Consider the following 27515-nt stretch of genomic DNA (forward strand, 5'->3'; position numbering starts at 1 on the left):
AACAGAATTCACTACTTACTGGTATACTATAAAAGTAACGGATCACACTTGCTGCCTGCCAACCATAAAGTCTAGCTATGACGAAGCTACATGCATGTAGCTATTCACACTGCCAATTACCTGGTTTCTAAAACCGGAAACAGAAAAAATGTTGAACTTAGTCATGAGCGAACTTTTATGTCATTTACTTTTGTAACGAGGCCATAATTTCAAGATCTATTCTCAACTCCAGTAGGCAACTGCCACGGAGCATAATTATGATGCAGACAGTTTAACCTCTGAGGGCAGTTCATTGGTTACAGAATCCACTACTCTCTGGTGAATCTAGAACAGAAACGGATCACACTTGCTACCCGTCGATCATAGAGTCTAGTTATGACGAAGCTACCTCTGATGCCAGCACTTGAATTTTTCTTCTAAGAAATGAAACACATTCCACATAAAAGTCTCCAACTGGCTGTATCAGGTGTGTTAAGTCACTCGAAAAAAGCTAAATTTCAGGGGAATTACAGTATCCTTGATCATCCAATGAATGTAAAAAATGCTAAAATGAGTGTCTTAACAAAAATTTATTTAAATTAAAAGTTATAACTTAGAAATCATGATAAAATTCAATTCCATTATATTAAGCTTAATCCATATTTAATTCATTGTTCTCTATGATCTGCATCTAACAAAGTCGGAATGCATTCTCAAAAACAGGGACAAAGTTTTCAACAAAATTTTTAACAACATAATGAAATGTTGATCTAAACTCCAAATAAAGAAGGCATTTTCCCAGTAATGGAAATTATCATTAAGCTGACCATGTCTCCAAACTCAGCACAGACAAACTTGTAATTAATGTATTTTAAGGGAGTATCAAAGTAATACTGCATGCATTACTACACATAATCAAACGTCCATGTGTACCTGGGTCACTCCGGCACACTGGCATGTTAACATTAAGGTCCACTATGGGCTATTAGCATTTCCAGCAATAGTTTGCATCCAAATAAGCTAATCACCTTGGCCACAGAGGCCCCCATGTACGCATGTGCTGCAACCATTAAAAAAATTTAAGGTCCCAGTTTACCATTATCTAAATTCCTCCATACAGACATGTATGCATATTTTATGAGTTACCTAGCTACCACACAAGCCCACGGTTTCTGACTGGCTAGAATTTCACTCAAACAAACATTACTCAATCCAACATTTTGAGGCAAATAATCATAAAAAACACTGTTAAGGCTATATATTACATTTTTCTAATAGGCTCTCAGATTAGATACATTCCACAGAAATCTCAAAACATCTTTCTAAAACCATCAGAGCTCTCACAGTAGAGAGTAATTTTATGTCACTCAATTTAACGTATGTAATTTTGAAAACGAAAGAACCAATCTCAGTAAAGTTGATGTTGTAAATAAATCAACATCTTTAAAACAGCTGTCTAATCAATCCAGTACAAATGAACTCAATGCATATTATTATAATTATAATTATAATTCGTAAACATTTCTTACCTTAATTCACTCGGGGCAAATCAGAATCCATCCCGTACATGTTAAAATTTTCGTGTAATCTTACTTGTGAAAATCCCTCCATCAACCAAATATGTAGCTTGATTTCACATACACTTCCAGAGGTGAACAGCCAGAGGCAAACTGGACTTTTTGTAAATTTACGACACAATCACAGGAGTATAAGCATTTAGACACACCGCATGTTGCCGTCTGCACCAGTAGTTGTGAATGGCGTATGTGGTAGCTCCAGTACTTATAAATTTCAAGACACCAGTGCTATATACTGACGACCTTATTTTCTGTGACCCACATCTGGGTTAAGGTCATTCATGCCAAGTGGATGAAGGTTTGCTGTGAAGTACAGAAGCATGAAGTGTCAGAATTAATAGCTGGGTGAAACTTCCACCAGCCAAGTGGCCAGTCAAGTAACCCCTGGAAAGGATGAGTCAAAACCATACATCCTGAAATTTGCTGACCTTTGCACTTTCCTGACGAAGGAGATAAATTTGTTTCACTGGAACTTGTAGGGATGATTAAATGTTCTGTTACTCTCTTTTTGCACTTCTGGGCCTTCCTGTGCTAGAAGACTTATATATACTTATGCCTGTCATGTCAGAAGCCAGACAGAACTCAGAACTCACTTGCCACAATGATGATGTGCTGACATAAATATCTATCAGAACAAGGTGTCTTCACACTCAGAACTAAAAGGCTCTTCCTGTTTTGCCTAAAGACTAATTAGTTGTTTACAGGTCAAGATGTTAGCCAGGAAAAGAAAAAGTGACCCTTTACACACAAGCATAGGATAAGCGTTTACACTTTCTGTGGAAACAAAACTCGCTGACTTTGTGCAGGCCATGATAAACTGGGAGTCTTTACCTTTGTTAAGTACGGTAACTAATTAACTGTCTTTTATTTACTCCTGTTAATAACCAGGTTGTCTTCTATCTGGCATATGTAAAAAAGCCAATCTATTTTTGTCTTCAGGGATATGTACATTTATTCTGTAAATTGCATGCACGCAGTAATAACATTTGGTTAGAAGTACAGTGTTTATAAAAATTTTGTTTTTAAAAAATTTCACTTCATTATTAGTAAAGTGTTCTTCAATTAGGAAATGAAGGTTAATTATTCAGACAAACACTAACAGTAAGTGAGGTTTCCATTTCAGGACTTCAAATCTAATTGGAACTGAAGGTCTGTCATCTCTGAAACTTAATCGCTTGTTCTAAGTTTTAATCAACAATAGCCGTACTTACAGAAAAGTGAATTATTATACACATTCCTGAATTGTAAGGAAGATGTTGCTACATGTGTGATGGGTATGCTGCTACATATGTGATGGGGATGTTGCTACATGTGTGATGGGGATGCTGCTACATGTGTGATGGGGATGCTGCTACATGTGTGATGGGTATGCTGCTACATATGTGATGGAGATGTTGCTACATGTGTGATGGGGATGCTGCTACATGTGTGATGGGGATGTTGCTAAATGTGTGATGGGGGTGTGATGGGGATGCTGCTACACGTGTGATGGAGATGCTGCTACATGCGTGATGGGGATGTTGCTACATGTGTGATGGAGATGCTGCTACATGTGTGATGGAGATGCTGCTACATGTGTGACGGGGATGTTGCTACATGTGTGATGGGGATGCTGCTACATGTAAGATGGGGATATTGCTACGAGTAAGACAGGGATATTGCTACGAGTAAGACAGGGATGTTGCTACACATAAGATGGGGATGTTGCTACATATACATCAGAGATGCTACTACATGTGTGATGGAGGTTTCGCTACATGTGTGGAGGTGTTGCCACATGTGAGATGAGGATGTTGCTACATGTGAGATGGGGATGCTGCTACAAATAAGATGTTCCTACATACATATAGAGATGTTCCTATATACATATGGAGATGTTCCTACATACAAGAAGGAGCTGTTCCTACATACAAGAAGGAACTGTTCTTACATACAAGAAGGAGCTGTTCCTACATACAAGAAGGAACTGTTCTTACATACAAGAAGGAGCTGTTCTTACATACAAGGAGGAGCTGTTCTTACATACAAGAAGGAGCTGTTCCTACATACAAGAAGGAGCTGTTCCTACATACAAGAAGGAGCTGTTCTTACATACAAGAAGGAGCTGTTCCTACATACAAGAAGGAGCTGTTCCTACATACAAGAAGGAGCTGTTCTTACATACAAGAAGGAGCTGTTCCTACATACAAGAAGGAGCTGTTCCTACATACAAGAAGGAGCTGTTCTTACATACAAGAAGGAGCTGTTGCCACAAGAATGACATGGATGTTGCTACATGTGTGATGGGGACATTGCTGCAGAATGATTGGGATGTTGCTACATACAAGAAGGTGCTGTTGCTACATATAAGAAGGAGCTGTTACTACATGAAAGATAGGAATGTTGCTAAATGAAAGATGTGGAGTGAGCGAGTGCATGCGGTTTAACCTCGTACTCAGCCATTATACTGATATGGGTTAACCAGTCAATGCATTATGCCCTTCACGCTGAACCCCAAGAACCTGAACTTCCTCTTTTAAATCTTAGGTGTGACTCACCCCAGGATTGATCCTGGATCTACTGCTCCTGAAGTGGGTGCTTTACCAACTGTGCTAGCCGGGCCGGTGAATGAATAATGTGGATGTTGCTACATTTATGATATGGGTGTTGCTACACGTATGATGAAGATATGGGTGTTGCTACATCTAGGACATGGGTGTTGCCACATGTCAGACAGAAAAGGAACTCAATATGAAATAAAATAATAAGTTCCTTTTTGTTTAATTACTATATAATGCTTAATCATCATAACCTGAAAACCTTGGGGAAGACAGCCTGAGCAATGTTCCATGGGATACAACTTATACAACAAGATATTTCCTCAACCAAACACAGACATGGCCATTATAAAGATGTGCAGCCCTCAGGCACAATGCTACAACACCCACAACAGTTGACAAGCTATCACAAGGCTCTTAACTTAATAACAGGCTGATAGACCACTTTCCAGTGCAACCATCACTAATGCAACTGGAAATGAAACCTTTTGACTTCTGATGTAACAGCACACTGGACCGATTTCTGTGCATCCAGCAACGGTGCGAGGCTCTTAAGTAACATCAATACCACCTCGAGTCTCCTAGGGCACCTATCAGAGAAAAGGGCCATCTGATACTCAATGCTGAATGGTAATATCATGCCAACAACGGGCACCGTTAAACGGATTTTCCAGATCTGCTCTGGTGACTACCACGACAATCAATCAGCTTGCTGGATAGGTTTTCTTGTTACGCCAAATTCGCCCCCACACAGAAAGGTGCGCTTCGAGTAATCGATGCACTCTCGACCAATTTACAATCCATTTGCCGTTCCCTCAATCCAGTCCCAAGACAAACCACGACAAATTTGGTTAGACCACTAGAAGGACAATGACTACCACTGAGACGTTGTAAAATAAATATGGCGCGTCCACGCTCTCGTCATTGCATACTGAAACTCGTCAATATCTGGATCTGCCAATTTGCTTGATACACACAGAGTGTAAAAGACGTGAAAAATTCCCTACAGACGTGGCGCAGATGCAAAAATTCCGCAAAACTGATAAGAAAACATAAAGTGCTGATGACATTTGGAGAGCGAGGAGCAATAAATGAATATGTCATTTCTCAAGGGAAGAAATACTGGGATTTTATGGATTACAATATAAAACACCCACAAACGTGACAAGACTGATGCCTTCTGCCCAGTATACAGGGCTGCACGTTATTTTCATAATTTGTATTGTGTTACTTAATCTTTCAAAATTAAAGTTTACATGTCAAAGTGAGTCATGCAACAGGATTTGTCATAAATGATACCGTAACTTTTGAAAGCTAAATACTTTTTTTTAACACAAAAAATATGAGAAATATAGAGAAACAAGTCATAAGAAACCGGCAATTTAACAAGAAAAGCTTTACTTTCAATGACAAGTTGACTGGACATCTTATATCCACAAAGGAGAATTAACTCAACAAGACTAAAACCTGGCATGTTTGGCCAGATCTGTAAATTCAAACACATAACGGTATTTCAGATTTCAAAGCATGTTCATATTTTATCTTAAGATATAGTGAAAATTGAAAGACTTAAAGTTTACCTAAAAATAAAACCTTACTATGGGAATGCATGTATAGAAGTCCACAACCTGATAAATTTGAAGAAACAAATACTTCCATAACATCTCAAGAATTATATATACACTTCTTTAAAGCACGTCATCAAGTCAATTAGGTTTCATGTGGCTCTATATACATGTAGCAAAACCTCAGAGACTCAAGTTGACCCAAACATAAAATATTACTTTGGGAATTTGTCAAAACCCTGGGAATTTTGAAAAAAAAAAATTTATATATTATCTCGGAATTAAGAGGCCTAAACTCAAAAGGGTGCTAATCTAGAAAATGTACAGAATATGAGGCCCACACAAAACCTCATTCTGGGATTTTGATAACAAAAACGAAATACATGGCTTTAACCAAAAAGCTTACCCAGACACAGTTACTTTGCACCTGTCTCGCTAACAATACATGTATGTCACTACATAGACTTCATAATGGCGAGCTAAAAGTAAGGTTTTGTTGTCCGGTCCATACACGTAATATATAGTGTCGTTTTCCATGCAGTTCATGGTGTGGTACAATGTCCACTTCACTGGCCAGTTCTTCTAATATGGTCCTTCACCTGTTCGCTGAGAGTTATTTTTGTCATTTCTGTATAAAATCCTCGTTGTAGCTCTACAGCGTCCCCTCTTGATTAGATTCACTTATGTCATTTCATCTATATCACATAGACTTTGCATACTCATCAGATAACGTATAATCTCTTATTGCACACGGTAACATTCCCCATGATTTTCTTGTAACCATGGTTAACCTGCTGACTGAGATGTGCTTTTTTATTATGCTCACAATGCAGAACTGAATAAATCTACAGCACAACAGACTTCAAGCTTTGGACAGGGAAGAGCTGACATAACCATCTACCCATTTTTAGCCGACTCATTCCAAAAATGTGCTGCGAAATATTGATTACAGGGGGTTCGGCCTCCAGGTAATTGTTACATGCAACCGTGAAGCTATGAATTCCCATCAATCAACTCATTACCAACAAAAAGGATTCATCATTTAAAAAAAAAACAGGATTATCTGTGATCACCTTACCATATGGAGTTTGTGACAGCTATTATAAAAGATAAATCATCGTTTAGCAATCATGTGGGTAAAATCCTCCCATAGCACTTCTCCTTTGTCACGAGTTTGATGGTAATAAAATTATGGCATGCAATGTTCAATTATGGAATTGAATTAGTAAAGCCCGTTAATTGTTCACACAGAATTTGTGTTATTTTTATGCTCTAGAAACACATGCTGCAGTGTTATTTTGCTTTAAATTTTGACATAATATGTTGTACAGATTTTGACGTAACTGCTGAAAAATTATTTCTAAAACATGGCGCTATATTGATAGAATTTAGACTAATCTAAATTTTCTCTGCAAAACATTTTAAAAGATATATCTGACACAATAAGGAGGATTTTAATGGAAATATAAGTAAACTTTCAATTACTTTTAGGCATAATATTGACACGCTTTAATAAACATTTCTGCACAGACGTCCATTTAACAAGTACATCAAAAGTGTGTCAAAGGTTGCAATATTGGTACTAAAAGTGGGGTTCAGCCAGAATCATTCATTCAAAAAGCAACCTCGCAGTCCTGAAAACAAATGTACCCACCCACAAATACCTTTAAGATCAGCTTACTAATAGGTGTAAGGCTTCTGCCACCCCCATCCCTAAAGGAGACTTTCATGTCAGATTCAGTCTGCACTCCAGGAGACATGGAGCTATCAGATAACACAGACATGAAAATCTTTTTGATGATGATGTGCATACAGGAAGACCTTTGGATGCTGAGGAAACAGTTATTGGTTAAAACACCATATGTTTTAGGTACATCATTGGCTTCCATTTCTCTTAAATTGTAGGGATTGATTCTGAAGAAACCGTAAACGTGTTCAACATGCATATATGTGTCATTCGTTGTTTGATGTAGCCTGAAAGCCGTTTTGGGGATATTTTTGTTTTGTTTTTTGGCATTGCTCATTTTTCCCCACAAGGCTGATCGAAGGGCATATGTTTGCACGGTCATCATGTCCATGGGATTCTGGTCTGCGTTCCTAGTTATTTCCTTTATTTTCAGTTGCCTTGTTACCCAGTATCCACACGTTGTACACGTATTCATCTCACATTAATTTAAATACCCACTTTTCACAGCATGTCGTCAGTATTTTTTCGCTACTAATGTCTTTTCTGTGTGAAAGGATTCATGCGTGTTCAAATTTCTCTGATGTTAAAGGGTGCATTTGCCATAACTTTGTTGGAAATTCACTACTGCAGGGTTCTAGGATTGCATTACAGACAAGGTATACCGATCATAAATAACAGTCAGTAGATCAGTATATTTAATAAATGGCCAATTTAAGCCAAGACAATTTTCTGCGCAGTCATACAGTCCACACATTTGGTGGTCCGAGACACTTTACGCCTGGTTTTCTCCAAGACGCAATCACATTAGCGTAAAACAAGAGTACAGCCACAGTGTTTTATCACAGTTTATCATGACAGCCAATCATAGCAATTGTCACCGGAGAAACCTGGATTTTTCTATAAGGACAGAAGCATAAGCAACCAGCAGAGCGCACTGAAAAAGCTGTGCCATGTAGAGCACAAGTACAGTCATTTGACAGCTTAGCTCAGACAAGGAATCTTAAGCTTAAACATTCGCTTTCTTAAATTGTTCTCGGAGTATTTGTGGCAAGTGATCGACTGTGCTCTTTCATGCAGGGTAACATGAAGTTTTCTAACCTTCCACATTGGAATTTCACCAGTGTAACTTAACTGCCGAAGTTTAGTGGTTTTTTTATGGGCACTCCCATGCATCATACTGCATGCATGGCCACCATCATACACAGGTATGTAAGTGATAAATCACTGAGAGCGGTGTACGTTAAACACAAAGTAATTAAAACAAAAAATGAAATAAATGTGCGAAAATGGAGCTCACCAAAAGCACACTTTTAACAAGCTTCTAGTCAGTATTCCCTTATCTGACATGAACACAGAACTGTATTGATCGTATGGTCTGCAGATATTTTCACTATGAAACTCCATAATGTACTGCAGTATTCTGTCTGAGTTAAACTTTGACTCCATATGAGCACCACAAGCAAACCGCCGCCTGGCTAATGGCTCACCACTGGGTTACATAAAAAGCACTGTTAACATGGCTTATACTATATATTTATTTGATTGGCGTTTTATGCCGTACTCAAAAATATTTCACTTATATAACGGCGGTCAACATTCTGGTGGAAGGAAACCGGGCAGAGCCCGGGGGAAATCCATGACCATCTGCAGGTTGCTGGCAGACCTTACCACATACTGGCTTACACTAGATAGCACATATCACAAATCATCCTACACTGTAACAGGATCATCATCCTACACTGTAACAGGATCATCATCCTACACTGTAACAGGATCATCATTTTACCCTGTAATGGGATCATCATCCTACACTGTAACAGGATCATCATCCTACCCTGTAACAGGGTCATCATCCTACACTGTAACAGGGTCATCCTACACTGTAACAGGATCATCATCCTACACTGTAACAGAATCATCATCCTACACTGTAACAGGGGCCTTTATGGCTGAGATGGTAACCGTGTCAGCGTGGTGCAATGACCCAGGAGCCTCTCACTGATGCGGTTCACTATCCAGCTCACGCTGGCTTCTCCTTCGGAAGGTCTGGCAACAACCTGCAGATGTTCATGATTTCCACACGGTTTCCTCCCACCATAATGCTGGTCGTCGTCATAAAAGTGAAAATATTCTTGAGTATGGCGTAAAACACCAATCAACTACACAAATAAATACACTGTAACATTTTATAGAGTGCTTCAGAGTGACTTTGACATGTATTCTGGGAGAATTGTGTGCTTCTGCAGCATATACACAATCTTGTAGACTGATCATTTAATGATCAAGTGATCTTCACTGAACACAATATGTTTATAAGCCTACATATCACATTTATTGCACACATAACACTTTAACTGTACATTTAGTATCAGTTATATAACCAGGATACAAACCAATGGTAATCGGTTTACATGCAGTTGATAACAGCTCCGCAAATCCTGCCTATAATATTGCACTGTCCCCTCCATATATAAACCAGAAGATCTTCACACAAATAAATAAATAAATAAATAAAGTAAATGAAGTTATCAATTTCTACAGTTTGCACGTCATACATACCTTAATTGTTGTCCACAGACCATGATGTAGTTCAAACAATACTCAGAACGGGATCATCGGTATAACATCCCTGCAAAGTAAACACAAAGTCATACAAATATAAATTATTTTCAAATTTCACTCCCTACAGGCTCGGTGAAATTTATATGTATGTATATATTTGTGTACAGATTATAAATGAAAAAAAAAAAACAGGTACAAGTGCACCTGTTGTGAGCTGATAACACATTCCACTGAGGAGATTTAACCTGCTTTGTTAGTGTGATTTAATATCTTTTATTTCGTCAGTTTTACTTCAAGCTGTGCTTTCATTTTTGATCTATTGAGAGAAAAATTGCCTACTTAATTACAACAGCTAAGTCATACATGTAATCTGTTCTTTTATCTTACAAACGCTAGCTTATCTTTACCTAAGCACACGTTCTGCACAGACTGCTGGGGCCCCTTCCACAAAGCCATTTGCAACTTCAGTCAAGATTTGAAATGCGACCTTACAGCTTACTTTTCAGTTATAGACGTCAAAATTTTGTCCACTTCATCAACATTATTTGAAGACCAATGTATCCTAATTTCAACTTCAAGTACCGAAATTAAGAAGAGGTTTTAAATTTTGACTTAAGCCAAAAATGACTTTTAGGAATCGGCCCCAGGACTTCTAAATAATTGTTTCCTTTGATGTATACTGGTCATTTTCAGAGTACAATTGGAAGGAATTCATAGCAATATTAGTGTCTTATGGATATGCATTTTCCAAGCTGGTTTTTTTTTTCTCCCTTTTTTTACTTTCAAAAATTAAATAACATGAGAGTCCAATTCTACCTTACAAGTCAACCCATGGGGTTTAATTCGCCCTATTTTGGTACGTAAAATTGCATCTTTCAGAAGCAAATAAACATCTTAATATCACATCTTCGATGCCACTATTTCATTTTTTTCAGATAAGAGATGAATCAAATTTTGTAAACAAAAATTCTCAAAGAATCAATCAGAATGGATGCATCAATCAGAATCAAGGAAAACGTGTGATTTGAAAAAAAAAAAAGCTTAACTCTTGGTGAAATACGCACTTCCTCCAGGATCTATGATGGATATGTACGGCCCACACATAATCCTCGTGTTAAAGAGAGGATAATTTTGTGAGGAACTGTGAGCAACATCCTGGGGCTGAATATATAACAGGTCTAAGACACAAGGAAATCTTACAGTAAGCAATTCAAGCTCAGTCAATATTTTGCATGCAGACCAAACGGCTCCAAATCTTGTTAGCTAGGAGACTCTTCGCCAAGCTGTTTCCAGACAAAATTGTATTATTGTGAAATACGATAAAATTAAGGTGTTTTGCTGAGCAGTTATTTCTTATCTGTTGGGAGAAGAAAAATTACCTATTCTGTTACGTGTATATTTAAGTGCTTCTTTACAACCAAAATATCCCCTTTCCATTTAGAAGTTCTATTCAATGCTGGTGTTACTTGAATAAGAAATTAGCTTGGTCTCATTAGTGAACAAAAGAGATTCAAACTAATTGTTCCTTATAAATTTACATTTTGCAGGAGGGATTTTGTTCTTAGCAGTGTTCTTTCACTGTATGACCAGAAAATGTGGAGTTTAAAAGTAAGACCGACTCATCCACGATTTAAATTTATTTATTTCTCAATCTACGATGAAATGTACATCACATGCCAAATGCCCTTGTGTTAAAGAGGATAAGTTTAAAAGAAACTGTACTTTAACATTCTTGGGCTGAATATGAAACAGCTTTATGAGATGGCTACACACTTACTTCAAAGCAATTCAAACCCAGCCAATTTTCAGCCTCCAGACAGAATGTCTCCAAATCTTGTCAGCTGGGGAACTCTTCACCCAGTAGTTTCCAGACACAATCCCACTATTTTGAAATACCCTACAACTGAAGTGTTGTAGTGAACATTTATGTTTAACCTATTGGGAGAAAGTTACTTATTCTGTTACAATGTGTACATGTTACTTATTTTGTTACAATGTGTACATGTAAATTCCTCCTTAATTCCAAAATATCATCTTTCCACGCATAAATTATATTTTATGATGGTGTCACTTAAGAATTTAGTTGCTCCCAAGACTCCTTCAAAGAGAATCAGATTCAAAGTAACAGCTCAATATAAAACGACATTTTCCAGAAAGGACTGCTTTCTTTGTCTTAAAAGTGTTCCTTCACGGTATGTGACCTGGAAACGTGGAGTCAAAATGAAAGACAAACTTTTTTTCTCTCTCGAGCAGCAATGAAATATTTCACACACACGAGCGTAACTGTTCCAGGAACTGCACACCATTCTTGGGTTGAATACAAAACAGATTAAGAAATGAGACTCTTAGTTTAAAGTAATTCAAGCTTAGTCAATGTTCAACCTGCAGACCAAACGTCTCCATATCTCATCAGCAGCAATACTTTTCACCCAACAGTTTCCAGACGCCATCACATTATAGTGAAATAACAGTGAAGAATGGGTAATGAATCCCCACTGTTCCTCCAGCTGTCAGACAAATACCAGGGACCATTGCCAGCATGGCCCCAGCAAGGAACCATTAACCACATTTGTCGGCATCACAAATCGGTTCCCAGTAGGTCTGTATACATATATTACACTGACATGTATATCCCGCAGTATCAGTGAATACCAGATAAGCCTTCACAATAATTAACCTCAAGCAGTTAGCTCAGAGAACGATTCCTCAAAACCATTACAGGCTCAAGTATTTAAATTTTTTTTTTGTTGGGGGGGCTATAAAATCAAATTTTCATCATTTTCTTGTGACTTGTGATGTAGAAATGACTTTGTGGAATCGACCAACGACCTACATACATATCTAGTTATCCTCCAAACTGTCCATGATCCAGTAGTTTTTTTGACATCGTCACATTAATTGTACAACACGATCAAGATGAAGGCTGCATGGGTTCAATCAGGTCCTCTTGTAATCATGGCTCCCCCAAATTAAGCATCAAAGAGGCACGGCTGCATTTACTTGTAAAACTACCAAAACTCACACTGCTTGCAGCGCCAATTTTGAATCCAGTGAATAAACATTTGTTTAACCTTACACTAAGAACTTGGTAAACTCGGGTTACAGATTGGTATAATGACAGTAAATTATTAACCTCAACATATGTCTGACATTATCTGCAGAGTCAATGAATGAATTAGTAAATCTTCAACCTTTTCAACCACACAGTACTACATGCAGTTTTTTCCAGTGGAATTCATGTGAACAATTATAAAAACAATGTAAAAATGATTAATTTCAGTCATTAAAGATGCGATCTTCTCACAACTGTGCAAATTATTTATCTATAGCCCTTAGTTCCATCAGAATGTTTCAAAATACTGGTTGCAGAAGTGGCTGAAAAGGTTGGAGAATTAGGGTACAGTAGGGCTGTATTGTAGCCACATCCTGGTGACATTAATGGATACTTAAATCCCGACAAAAATTAATACATCTTAACTTTAACAAGATTAAATTTAATGATGCCCTAGAAGCGAACAACAACGAGAGATCAGTGATTGGATGCGATCACTGGCCGTCAGCCCTCACTATTTGTCAAAAAGAGACATATTATAAGACAAAAATAGTTGTATTATAAGCCTCTGTCTTCCTTTATTTGGTTGGAAATGCCTAGCATGAATGAATGAATGAATGCTTGGGGATTTAACCCCATACTTAACGAGTTTAAACTCATATGATGACGAGGAGTCATTAGTTGTGTGTACGTATACTGTGTTCCTTGTGAGAGAGCGAGTCCATGCCGCCACCTGAGATATCATGCCAAAGACACCACACATGACACTCCACCCAGTCACAATGTACTGACACCGGGGGAACCAGTTCTGTTTCCTGCTCTAGCCTCTCAGTGCTGAGCGCTAAGTGAGGCAGCAACAGATACCATTTTTGAAATCTTTGGCATGACCCAGGTCTCCCAACTTTGAGGCGGACATTCTAACCATTAGGCCATTTAGGCAGTCTGAAATGCCTAGTGCCTTTCACCTTTGATAAGGCTGTGTGACCTTTGAGGTGAATGGCACTTATTCTACACTGCTTCTCCAACCTTTAACTTGTCTCAAGAGACGAACTAAATTTTCTGTCTCCACAGATCGAAGGTTTGGCAGCCTTTAGCCTGCCATACAAAGCGATAAACTTTGGGAATATTTGTAGAGATGAATTTGTCAAATTGGCTTCCACTCGGAACTTCGCCTTCTTCCTAAATAGCAGGGTAGATGTATTCATCATTTTAATCCTACTCTAGAGTGTTGGGGATAAATACGATGAGAGATTCTGTGAAGTTCAGCCTGATCATATGGTATACGTACATTTAAGCAATTTAAGTCTGAACAATTTTCGAGCCTAGACAGAACGTCTGCATATCTAGTCATCTGGGAAGCCAGCCATCTACCAAGCTGCTTCCAGACACAATCCTATTAATGTAAAATAGGGTAAAGCCTCTGTGTTTTATCGGACTGTTCATCATGTACATTGGCAATCACCACGGTCATTGGGGCACTGACCACTGCGTCTGTCACCAAACGCAGGAACTAAGGATAACAAGATACCGTAAAGATGGCAATCCCTACAACATCAAATCTGACTGATTTATTTATTTATTTATTTGATTGGAGTTTTATGCCATACTCAAGAATACATAGATTCTGAAACTCTGCTTTTCTGATTAATGCCTGTTTAACAGGCAACTCCACAATACTGTATCCAGTAACCATTCCTAAAACATGGCCTTTTTCAATATGTCTTTACATTTAAAAAGCTGCGGACAGTCCCAATGTTCATTTATAAATGTGGCTGGTCCTAATGTCACTACATTTAATTTTGCTACATTCTTAAAAACCACTAACTGTCACTACTGTGTCTACATGTAATTACTGCAAATGGTCTAAATGCTGCGGACAGTCCCAATGTTCATTTACAAATGTGGCTGGTCCTAATGTCACTATATTTAATTTTGCTACATTCTTAAATACCACTAACTGTCACTACTGTGTCTACATGTAATTACTGCAAATGGTCTAAATGCTGCGGACTGTCCAATTTTCATTTACAAATGTGGCTGGTTCTAATGTCACTACATTTAATTTTGCTACATTCTCAAATACCATTAACTGTCACTACTGTGTCTACATGTAATTACTGCAAATGGTCCAAATGCTGCGAACAGTCCCAATGTTCATTTACAAATGTGGTTGGTCCTAATGTCACTACATTTAATTTTTCTACATTCTTAAATACCATTAACTGTCACTACTGTGTCTACATGTAATTACTGCAAATGGTCTAAATGCTGCAGACAGTCCCAATGTTCATTTACAAATGTGGTTGGTCCTAATGTCACTATATTTAATTTTTCTACATTCTTAAATACCATTAACTGTCACTACTGTGTCTACATGTAATTACTGCAAATGGTCTAAATGTTTCTATATATTTTAACACTGTGGATGGTTCAAATGTCACTGTTTTTTTCTAAATTTATGCTTTGATACAGACATTTGTATACCAGCCGGCTACCAATAGGGACATTCTCTATAGTAACATAACATAATATATACTGTTCCAATGTCACTACTTTCTCTAATAACTACAATATAGCCCAAATGCTGGCACAGGTACATTTTAAAATGCCACGGGTACATGTTCAAATGTCACTACTTCTTCTAATAAAGACTAAAAATGACCCATATGTTGCCAAATTTTAAATACTGTGGGTGGTTCAAATATGGATATATCACTACTTAATTTTCAACAACATCAAAATGGACCAAATGTTAGTACACCTTTAAATGCTGAAGGCAAGTCTCTCACAGCTGATGAAACTGGATATAAAATATTGGTTTGAAGAAAGAAACCTTTGGCTGTCAAATTTAAATATCAATTTGAAAGGCCTGTTCTGAGGCATCACTGCAAACTTCAGTGAATCTGCTGTCAAATTTTCCAGATTCAACAGATTTATACCTGGGAAATAATTAAACACATGGTAACTCTTTACTAGCTTTCCTAAATATACCAGACTATATAGTTAGTAACCAAAACATTATGGGAATTAAGGTATAATTCAGGATCAAAGCTATTGCCCTAACACTGGTTTACAGTGCATGTCAGCTCAGCAAGGCAATGGCAGGAAACCCATTTGTGACCTGTTGGGGATACAGCAATGGCAGTGGTATGAGTCCAGGTCATGACCAAATGGGTCCATTCAGAGTGAAGATATGGGGGGGAAGTGTGGCAACAGGGTGTATATCTATAGCTCTCTCTAATCACCCCATGGGGCGATACACTATCCTATCTCTAGGTTGTTTACAGCCTGAGAGGGTTTGCTGTACAACCTGATCTATAACCAATCTACATACATGTATGTAGGCGGTTATGGGGCCATAGACTGCCAGTAGCAGGAACCTCAATTGGCCACTTAAGACCACGCCACTTCTACATATCTCTCACAAGAGCAACTACTAGGAACCTGATAGCCAGCCATCTTGTTTCCTTCAATGACATCCTTAACAAATCGTTTTAAATTGTAGCATTTCAGAAAAAAAAAACTATTTAGAAAGTCATCCTATTTTTTTTTTTTGCCTTGGTTTTTATTCGCCATGGGTACCAGAATGAGAGAATAGATTGTCTCAAATTGAGTAGCATTCTTTCACAAATTACTGAAATTTTCCTGTTAAAAGCCATACACATGTAAAGCTTTAGGAAACCAATTCAAAAATTTATCATCGGGACTGCATGTAGCCTTAATGGTGTGGTTAGTTGTGCAAAAAAACACATCTAACACTTTTTTTTAATTCCGCTGGCACTGATACCTTAATTCCTCTATTTTACATGTAGGTTGTTGAGAGGGCCTTAAAGGTCTGGTTCACTACCTGAGTTACCTCTAAGTGATTTATTTATTTGATTTATTTGATTAGTGCTTTACGCCATACTCAAGAATATTTCACTTATACAACGGCGGCCAGCATTATGGTGGGTGGAAACCGGGCATAGCCCGGGGCAAACCCACGACCATCCGCAGGTTGCTGGCAGACCTTCCCACTTACGGCCGGAGAGGAAGCCAACATGAGCTGGACTTGAACTCACAGCAACCGCATTGGTGAGAGACTCCTGGGTCATTACGCTGCGCTAGCGCGCTAACCGACTGAGACCTCTAAGTGACATGGACGATCTACATACAGACAGGTCTGGCTGGTATAGTCTCCGCTGGTATAGTCAGCGGAATCTCAACTGACAACGTATATTAAAACTTGGCAGCATCATACTGGACATTGGACTATCTAGGATAAAAGCAGGGAAGAGCTGAACAGTAATATCAAGAATATTTCACTTATATAACGGCGGCCAGAATAAAACGGTCAATTTTCACAATTCAAATCAACACATAAGTGTACTTGTATATGTATTTATGAATGCACAAAAACCATAAACAGTAGTTTATCCGATAATATGGCGCCAGATGAATACCTGACAATCCTATCTCTGGGTACATGTAGTTAACCCACAAGCCTTGCTTAACAGCTTGATATATTGCCAATCTACCTATAATTACTGTCTCTACCCAATCTCCATTGGCCACTTAAAGACAGGCCTCTTGGGAACTTTAGTACAATTGGATGGACACGATGGATACCGAGGGTCAACTATGAAGTCGTCAGAATTTCAATCACTGATGAACCTCCTGGTTTCAAACCTCGCCATTCAAGGATTATATTCACAGAGAAACTATTTGTTTTGAATAATGCTTAAAAATAGTTTGTTTTTTCTTTGGACAGTTTTACATTAAAAGAAGAGGAGGAAAAAACTAAAATGTAGAAGCAAAGTAGATTCTTTGTTTTGATACTCAAATGTTGAAATACAACAAAAACTATAATCTTATCAGTAAACACAGGATAATGCCTTCAGAATATGCATAAATAAACACCTTGCAAACATGTGAAAAGGTTGAAAATTACAAATTTGACCAATGACGTGTAACTTTAGATATAATTTGAAAAATACATAACATGTGATATAAGATTTGGAAGTTTAAAATCATTCTGGTAGGGCACATATATGAACTTCACACACAAATTTAGAGAAAAACTAACCTGTCAAAACATACATAGATGTCGACTTTGGATGAATTTGTGGCAGATTTAGGGTAAGAACATGCACTTTCCCAGGATTCAAAAGGTTAAGAGATCTTTGATCACCAATAAGGCAATCTTGAGGTTTCCAGAAAGAATTTATTCACTAAGGCTTACTCATCGACACAAAACCACCTACTCAATTGTTAAAAGCCGAAATTAAATCCAGCGAATAAAATAAAGCTGAGAAATCTAAGTGTCAAAAGCTCCTTAGAATGTGCCGAAGCAGGCATTACCTTCATAGAGAGTCAAGGTTTCCTCAGGCATTCAAAATGAGCGGTTTCACGACATACATGTACATGTAAATTTAGTTACAACTAAGACTTAATCAACTAATGGAACATGCTCACGAACATAAATGTCAAAAACTCCCTTAGGGTGAAAGCTCCAACATTTCCTGTGCTTTCAAGCCTTCCTGAAATAAAATTTTAAACAATTCAACCGGATGGCTTCTGTCATGCGCCACTTAATTTGTTGTATTACATTTGAATACAGTTAGGACTGCAGGCTTCAATAAATCGATCCTTCTAAAGATTACTGTAAAATCTTCAAGAATTGTGCCCTCATATTGTTCATAAATAACATCATGTTTGTAACTTGCCAAAAATCCAGCCACAACTTGTATGAATACAATCATGTTTTTTTTTTTTCAGATAGCACACCCATATGTACAAGAAAGCAGTATGCAGACCACTCATGTTTCAGTTGATGTCTTTTTTTCTTCCAAATTATCCAGGCATGGATAATTTACAGTGCCAAAATTGAAACTATCCCTCGTGTTGTAAAGGATCGCTTCAGTGGCCTAATGACTAGAGTGTCAGCCTCGAAGTCCGGAAAGTGGGGAAACCCAGGATCAAACCCGAATCAGGTCATACCAAAGACTTTAAAAATGGTACTTGTTGCTGCCTCAGCACTGAGAGGTTAGATCAAGGAAACAGGGATGGTTGGCCCAGTATCAGTATAATGTGACCAGGTGGGGTGTCATGTCTGGTGTCTTTGATGTGATACTTCATTGGTGGCAGCACTTTGGTGTCATGGTATAGGGTAAACCTCTAACGGTTTAAATGAGTGATCTATTCATTTTATTATTATAAAATACCAATTATTGGTTATTTAGACAAAGTGTATTCTAAAAGATTTTAAATGACAGTGATCAGCATTAAGGTGGAAGGAAACTAGGCAGCCCCGGAGGAAACCAAAGACCATCTGCAGGTTGCTGACAGAGGACCGGAGAGGAAGCCAGCATGTGCTGGACTTGAACTCACAACGATCGCATTGGTGAGAATTACGTAATTCAATAACTTTTAGTGTCAAGGTGCACAACACACAAGAGCTAGTCTTTTGAACAGGGAAAAAGCCCAAACATTCCAGCAAATCAATATGTAGTCACAAGTACAAATTTTATTACCACTTGTTGTATTCATGTCCCTGAGCTAATAGGTTAGTTGCCCAACACCCCTTGGAGAGTACAAGTGGAGAAACAAATAATGTCGAATGCCATTCTATTAAATACTAAAAGGTCAATTGCCTTTAATATAATTCATATACAAGGAGTGGATGCACATCCGCATCAATAGAAATTCATGGCAAATCTCTGTGCGAATTTCTGAACAAAATACATGTATGTAGAAGAGACTGTAATTAGTGTTGTAAGTCTTCATAGCAATCGCTTACATTTTTCATGGTTATTTACAGGGGCTTTTAGTAAATCGACAGAAATTTCTGCACGCTTACACATACATAGAGGTAATGCATTTTCCATTACACACTTGATCAGCCTTTCCTTTACACGCGAAATCAAAATTTCTGTACGAAAGTCACACACAGCAAATTTCTTTACAGCCTCCATGCATGCTCAGATGAGCAGACAATTGAATAGAGGTTTTCCTGGATGTATTCTCTAAAAAGCTCAAGTTGTGAAATTCTAAAGAGGCCAATATTATAGTGCTATCTCAATAGATCATGTGGAATGTTCAGTCCTGTCAACATTTTAAAACAATGTAGAACTTAATGAAGTGTTCACAATATTTATACTTGTACTGTATTTCTATTGTAACAGATCCTAATATTAACCTGCCAACAGAAAGTTTAACAATACAGTAATTACCCTAAATAACCTAAAATGTCGTTCACAAAAATGCAATTTCAGAGGCAAATAAATGTTATGAAATATAATTTTCGCTGCTCAAACTTACAATTTTCCAACAGAATAACATCCCATGTCCCAACCAAACCTCTACACACCATTCTAAAATAAATAGAACTCTTAGAATCGGGAAAAATGGGAACATTAGTCATGAACTAAATTTATGGTCATTTAGGGTAGCTGTGCAAGAAAGAATTGTATACAGAGCCATTGGGGGCAGGTTTTCATTGTTTTATATTATCTTATAAATATCCGTAACAAAAAGAAATCCATCTGTGTTAGTTGACTTTAGTTTACTTTCTGTCTCTAAGGCAACGACGGGAACAATGTTCTCAATAATGTCAAATAAGTGTACTAATCTGCTCACAAATTAAGGTCACATCCACCATTAATCCCTTACATGCTACTGGACATCACCCTGTATCACCTGCCTCTGATTTTACGCCGATAAATGTGACACAGTTAGTGAATTCCTGCAGTGGATCACCTCAGGGAAGCTCGATGTTCACATGCTTGTGAAATGTCAAGTGACGCAGCGTCTCAATAAAGGACCAGCACTGCATGCATGGTTTCCACATTGCTGTTCAGAATCAATGGGGAATCCAGATGGAAATTTTTGCCCCGTAAATGTCAAATGCCGTTCTGTACAATAAACCATGATTGCTGATCGCCAAGCAAAACACCACCAACAAATCTGTCTTCAGATGTATTGTGTACGCTTTTGAATGGGAAACAAAAATATCTTCTGCAGGTAAGTCAACCACCAATCCAAACAAGAAATTGTTGATTGTGTTTAGGTCCATTAAGACGTCATAAAGCTCTGCACACCATCAATTTGAAATGCTGCACTTCTGTTTATGATTTCAAAAGGTTAACTGCGTATAATAATTCCTGTGGAATATCAGTACACATTTTTAAAGAATCGTCAAAAATATATAAGGCAAAAATTTTCTTGCAGTGTTAATAAACATAATGCACACTTCTGAGGAGGTGTCTTCATCAGATATGGCTAAATTAAATTATAACAGCAGATCCAGGTGGCATTAAAACAAAAGACAACAACAACAATACAAACAGAGTTATTTTGGAAGATCGAGAAGTAGAAATTTACCTAAACAGATACTGACATTTTTTTTTTAGAACTCTATAAATCAACTTTTAATCTGGACTTCTTGCAAGCCCAACGGATATGAGATGTTAGGCCATGAAAGCCAAAATGAGGTTTGGGTGTGACATACCTGTGCATGTAGTTTAGAAATAACTATACTTTAACTGCCAGTTTTCCTACGAAGTCACTGCTATCCAGTTTTACAGACAATCTCCTAAGATAATTTAGAGAGCAGTAGGAAATCCAGAGATGTAGTGATATGTCTTCATCATTTGTGTGGATGCAGGAGGACAATATCCCCATGTAGATGGTACAGGCCTGTAAAAACTGCCAGCAACAGTGAGCATAAACTGTCTCATGGTGACAATCATACCAAACTGAGTGCCAAGAGACTGATCCATCAAAGCAAAGTGGACGACCAGAAGTGCAGATTTCCCGCAAAATCCAGCCATTACAAACACTTCGCTATAATCCATCAAGGTAAACCTTACAGAGCAAATTCCCAAAATAAGCCAGTAGACTCTGTTAGTGTCTGAAAATAAAACCATTCAGAAGATCCATTAGCTGGCATGCGAAGCAGGTTGAGGGGATTCTCCAACACGGAAGAATGGCCGATTCACTCTTAACTGACTCGAAATTTGTTCATGAATTTATCAAATCACTTACTTCTTTTCCTCTTGTTTTTCTGGCTAAGGCCACACCAATTTACACTGTTGTTCAACAGGCAGAATAAATCTTTTTCAAACATTCAAGAGGGTATAAAAGTAACAATAAAACATAAAAACATCTACTCTGTGGGAAATGTGGACTGTTCCAGCAATTTTTTTCTGTTAAAGAAATATTTACATGAGTAAAAAACCTTGAAAACCAGGCAAAAATCAAGAAAAAAAAGTGAATGAATGACATGTCTGCAATGTTTCAGCCAAGTTATGGGGAGCTTGCAAAAGCACACCGTCACAACAGAGGTAAGACATTTAACCTGGATAGTTTCAGGCAGATTCACAGCATACAAAAGAACATTTTGTATTAATAGAAAAAGCACAGTCCAGACAGTTGAGAGGAGACTCATAGCTAGAAAGAACATCTTGTCACAAGTGAGGTATTGTCTGTATATTTCAGGACCGGCAAACTTCAGCTTATGCAAGATTATTTTGTCTCATTGGGCAATGTGGACATTTGATATCAGACTCAAAGCTTGGGCATCAGAAAAGAAGTGCTGAGGATGTCTGGAAATATGAGGGCAGGTTCAAGGCTTAAGACACAAGAAACAACACAACAAGCAACATGACTGTTCTTTCACAAGCTTTTAGAAGTAACTTGATGGTGGAAGGATCAGTGAGTGAGTGAGTGAGTTCTTAGGGTTTAACTTCGTACTTCACAATTTTTCAGTCATATGATGATGAAGGAATCGATAGAGTGCATGTAATATGCATCCTTGTTACAGGACGGATTTCCACCGCTCTCTTATCTAGTGCTGCTTCCCCACAACTTACCGAAGGCAAGTAAGCTGCCCCGCCCAAGTCATTGCACTATCCCCTACATGCTGAACGCCAAGCAAGGAAGTTACAATATCCACTTTTAAGGTCTTGGGTGTGACTCGACCCAGGATTGACCCTGAATCTACCGCTCCCGAAGTGGACGCTCTACCAACAGTGCTATCGGGGCCGGTCATCATCATGTGAAAGGATGATCATGGTGGAAGGATCACCATGGTGGAAGGATCACCATGGTGGAAGGATGATCATGGTGGAAGGATCACCATGGTGGAAGGATCATCATGGTGGAAGGATCATCATGGTGGAAGGATTTACTACTAATGAAAGACTGTGAAAGAACAATCATGCACTGAGTGTTTTTTTAGTCTGTCTCTAACATTTTGAAACCAATCCATATTCATATCTTCTATACAAGAACATCTTTCCAGACTAAAAATCCATAAATTGTCTAGACATTTGATCGTAGATTCAAAGTTTATGCACGGTCATCTTTTCAGATCTCCCTAAGAAGACACTGTCTAAGAAGGGATTCCGAGTTGTGGCTTTAACACCTTCCACAGCTATAGTCATACATAAATAGTAATTTGACAGCTATAGAGAGAATTCAAAGCGTTAATTAGAGCTTGCAAGTAGCATTCTTCCTTTTTCTACCTTAAATGAAATGTACAGATTTTAGCATGTAACAAAACAATTAAGATAGAATAGTGCAGCATGTGAATTCAGGCAAGTTTTAAATAAATGCTTAAACATGTACTTTCCCTTTCAGGCCTTATTATACAAGAATTCAAGATACTGTTCGAGGTAAGAAAGGTAGACAGCGAGTGGAAACAACATTCCAACAAACAGGCATTTATAACCACCTAGGCATTTATAACCACCTAGTCAAAAATATTTAACCTCATTAAAATAGCTTGAGTCTCACACTGACGAAAGTTCGCTAACTTCACACATATGAAAACAGGTGGCATGTCGCTGTTCATATCTGTATCTCATTAACACCATATGGCAGACACTTAGCAGAGCTTTGATGAAGATAAAAATGTTACTTCACGCGGCAATAAAGAAGCGGAGGAACGTCATACTCTATGTATGCGCTCTGAAGTAGCGCCAACATTTCCAAGTGGTTGGCTTCTGAGACCTCCAAACACTGTCAGGACTTCAATCAAGTTTTGTGATGGATTTTCACAAAGACTTGGAGACTTCAAAGATTTATACATATGTACCTTCCCTTACCTGAACTCTACCTCTCACATATCTCAAAACGTGATCCATTTTTGACTGGTAAGTTTGTGTCCATCCATCTGGTACAGGTACCCAAGCCTGGGAATAAGCAGCAGGACAAGGCCAATGTCTGCCACCAAATAGTACTTTAACAGGATTCAAGCAGACGAAAACCAGGTTTAAAGCTTTCTATAAATGTCGACACTCTTTTAGCAGGTCAATTATCGACTGAGCAGCCTATATTTAACATTTCAACTTGTACAGAAAATAATGCTCAGTCAAAAACATAAATATTGCTCAAGTGAGAAGTATTAACACAGAGTCTCCAGAGAAACAATTTTTAAGGCATAAAACTTTCTTCCATAATATTCTATTAATTAAAAAAAATTTTTTTATTTTTTAAAATCATGACAGAATTTTCATGTAAGCAGGCATGGAACATGTTTTGCTTTGATTATGCAAAACACAGAGGACGAATATCATGGCAATTTCAACATCCACTGAAGCGTACATGATGTTGCCATGGAAAAACTGCATGTTACAAGTATAATTATAAAAGTGCTTTGATTTGTGAAAGTTAGAAAATGTCAAAAAAAACCAGTGTATAAAATCATGTATCAAGGCTTACATGTACCTCTTGCTGGTTTCTACCAGTCTGCCCCACCCTTGTGTTCTGGCACCCAGAAGCTCTCAGGCCACATTACACCATGGCATTATAATCATCCTGCTCTGCCAGACATTGTTGGTTTAGACTGGGTCTTGACACTTCACAAATCTCCACCATCTTGCGTTCATATTATCTCATTAAGACCCGCTCACAAGATTTACACAAGGCTAATCATTAGACTGAGAATGAGACGAGTGGGGTGTAATGTCTGAATGATGGAACAGCCTCTCAGCTAATACATGTAGATGTAGGCTGCCTTTATGGGTTCCAGAGGACATAAATCTGTATAACTTTCCTATTTAGTCATTTTAGAAATCGCACAAAACATACATGTACACATACAAGGTGCATATCTTCATAAAAATCTAATCTGCACAAAATGAAATAGGAACAAATATATTTTACCTACTTGCATTCTGAAATACACCTGCACACATCTAAACTGCATAATTCATATGTTTTTAATAAACTGTAAATTGTAAATTGCACAGGATAACATCTTGACAAAAAGCATACAAAATATGACAGTTGCAGTTGCATAGTTTACTTACTAAAGCTGCAACTGGCTTGAAACACACACGCAAACATCTGAATCTACACATAAACCTTCATCCCTTCTTGTTTGTGTAAGTGTTCATTTATTTATTTATTTATTTGATTGGTGTTTTACACCGTACTCAAGAATATTTCCCTTATACGACGGCAGCCAGCATTATGGTGGGTGGAAACCTGGCAGAGCCCAGAGGAAACCCAGGACCATCCGCAGGTTGCTGGCTGACTTTTCCACGTATGGCTTGAGAGGAAGCCAGCATGAGCTGGACTTGAACTCATAGCGACCAAATTGGTGAGACGCCTCTGGGGTATAGGTGTTCATTTGCTTGGGTGATTTCAACCAATTGGTTCAGTTGCATTGATCACAATGGTTTCTTCTCAAAAAACAGTAGCAGTAGACCAACACATTTACATATCAAGTGCTGCCTCACTGGAACATTATACCACGGACACAGAACAAGACACCCCATTACATACATGTACCCCATATGGAATGTTCTGACACCAAGCTAAACCAACTGGTCTCTTGATCCTTTTATACCAAATACAAAAGTAGTAGAAAGTTCTAAGCTCATGCCATCATTACAAAAATGTTCTTTGGTCATAACCCAATCAATCCTCTAAAAAGGGCCTAAATCAAGTCAAGTTTTCAGTGAGACTTTGATAGAACTGTTTTTATTTCTTTCTCAATTTCATGAAAACCCCTAACTTGTTTATTATGCATGCAGTGCTAGAATATAAAAAATGAATTCTCCTCCACCAAAGTGTAGATTTTTTTCCGATAGGGCTGTGCTACACCCACCAAAGAATTTTGCCTGTATTTTGGGGGTTTTACAACTGACACCCCACCTGGTCACATATTTTATACTGACATCAGTGATAAGCCCCAAGTGAGGCAGCAACAAGTAAAATTTTTGAACTCTTTGGTATGACCTGACTAAGGTTTGATCCTGGGCCTCCTGACTTTGAGGCACAGGCACATTGCATAGCATAAAAACAACTGGATTTATTTATTTATCTGATTGGTAAACCATACTCAAAAATATTTCACTAATACCACGGTGGCCGAGGGTAGGGGTGGGGGGGACCCATGACCATTTACAGGTTGCTGGCAGACCTTATGATGTACGGCCATAGAGGAAGTCAGCATGAGCTGGACATGAAGTTACAGCGACCACAACTGTGGGAGGCTCCAAGGTCATTAGGCTGCACCAAAAACTGGAGAAGGTAACGTGAACCTCCATACTTCAATCAGTCACACCTGCATGCAGGCTTTACCATATGGAACTCTTCAAACACAGCATGTTAGTTCATCTTGAATTCTTATCAGTTAGAAAAAAAAAACAATGCATCTGCCAGTCGATGAGAACACTCTAGATATTCTCAATTTTCTCTCCTCGCTTTAACTTTCCAGCCATATTAAAATTAACAAATGACAAAAAAAACAAGCAAAATAATTATGTTTAACAAGCTTGGAAAGCAAAATTCTTGCCAATTAGGATACCTGTTACCAATTAAGTTACGCATACAAAATGTCCAGCTTTAGTCGTTCCAAAGATAGGAATATGGAAAAGGATGCCAGCAGTAAGCCAGAACACTAGGGAATAAAAATCTTTGTAGACTGAATTACCATTACCATAAATCTAAATAATTTGTCAGGCAATATGAGAGCTGAGCCATTGCTTTTATTAAGTGGAACAAAATGAAAACATAAGTAAGCAACACAGTGGAAAAAAACCCACTGAAATCTGCATCAGAAACTATGCCTTTAGTTTTGATGGATATTTATTTTTGGCTGTGCAATTAAATATTAAAAACTACAATCAAATTTTTGCTTGAATTTTACTGTGGCTACACAGATCGCATTTATGATGCTGGAGGCCTGTGTTATTTGATTTTTGTTAGTTTTTTTTTTCACTTTTTCATGCCTTAATTTTATTTACACCTGGTAGAAATAAATTCATGTTTTGCAATTTACTACTGTAGTACAAAGTGAACTACTGCACATGAATAAGGTATTGAAAATTACACATCCTAAGTGACAATAAATTCTGTCCATAACTAACTTGTTCCTTTTTCTCGATCTTGAGAATTCTACCGATTTCGAGAAAGGTGTTTTTTAGGTTACCTTGGAACATGGGATGACACTTTTTTCATAAATAATAACTTTCAGCAGCCAAAATAATATTTTGTGACATTTATTTGCCTTTGAAAATGACAATTTATGGATGACCTTTTAGGTGACCAAAGGTAAACTCTTTG

General features: G+C 37.9%; 1 protein-coding gene across 2 annotated transcripts in view; it reads right to left on the minus strand.

The window, feature by feature from the left end:
- LOC135478034 (tachykinin-like peptides receptor 86C) overlaps window positions 1-27515 on the minus strand; it is a 119831-nt gene that overhangs the window by 82288 nt on the left and 10028 nt on the right. For both annotated transcript variants that reach the window (XM_064758298.1, XM_064758294.1), the window contains exon 2: window positions 9905-9974. The gene's annotated coding sequence lies outside the window, so the exon portion shown is untranslated. The remainder of the gene's footprint in view (window positions 1-9904; window positions 9975-27515) is intronic.

Source organism: Liolophura sinensis, chromosome 11, assembly GCF_032854445.1.
Source record: "Liolophura sinensis isolate JHLJ2023 chromosome 11, CUHK_Ljap_v2, whole genome shotgun sequence".
NCBI lineage: Eukaryota > Metazoa > Mollusca > Polyplacophora > Chitonida > Chitonidae > Liolophura > Liolophura sinensis.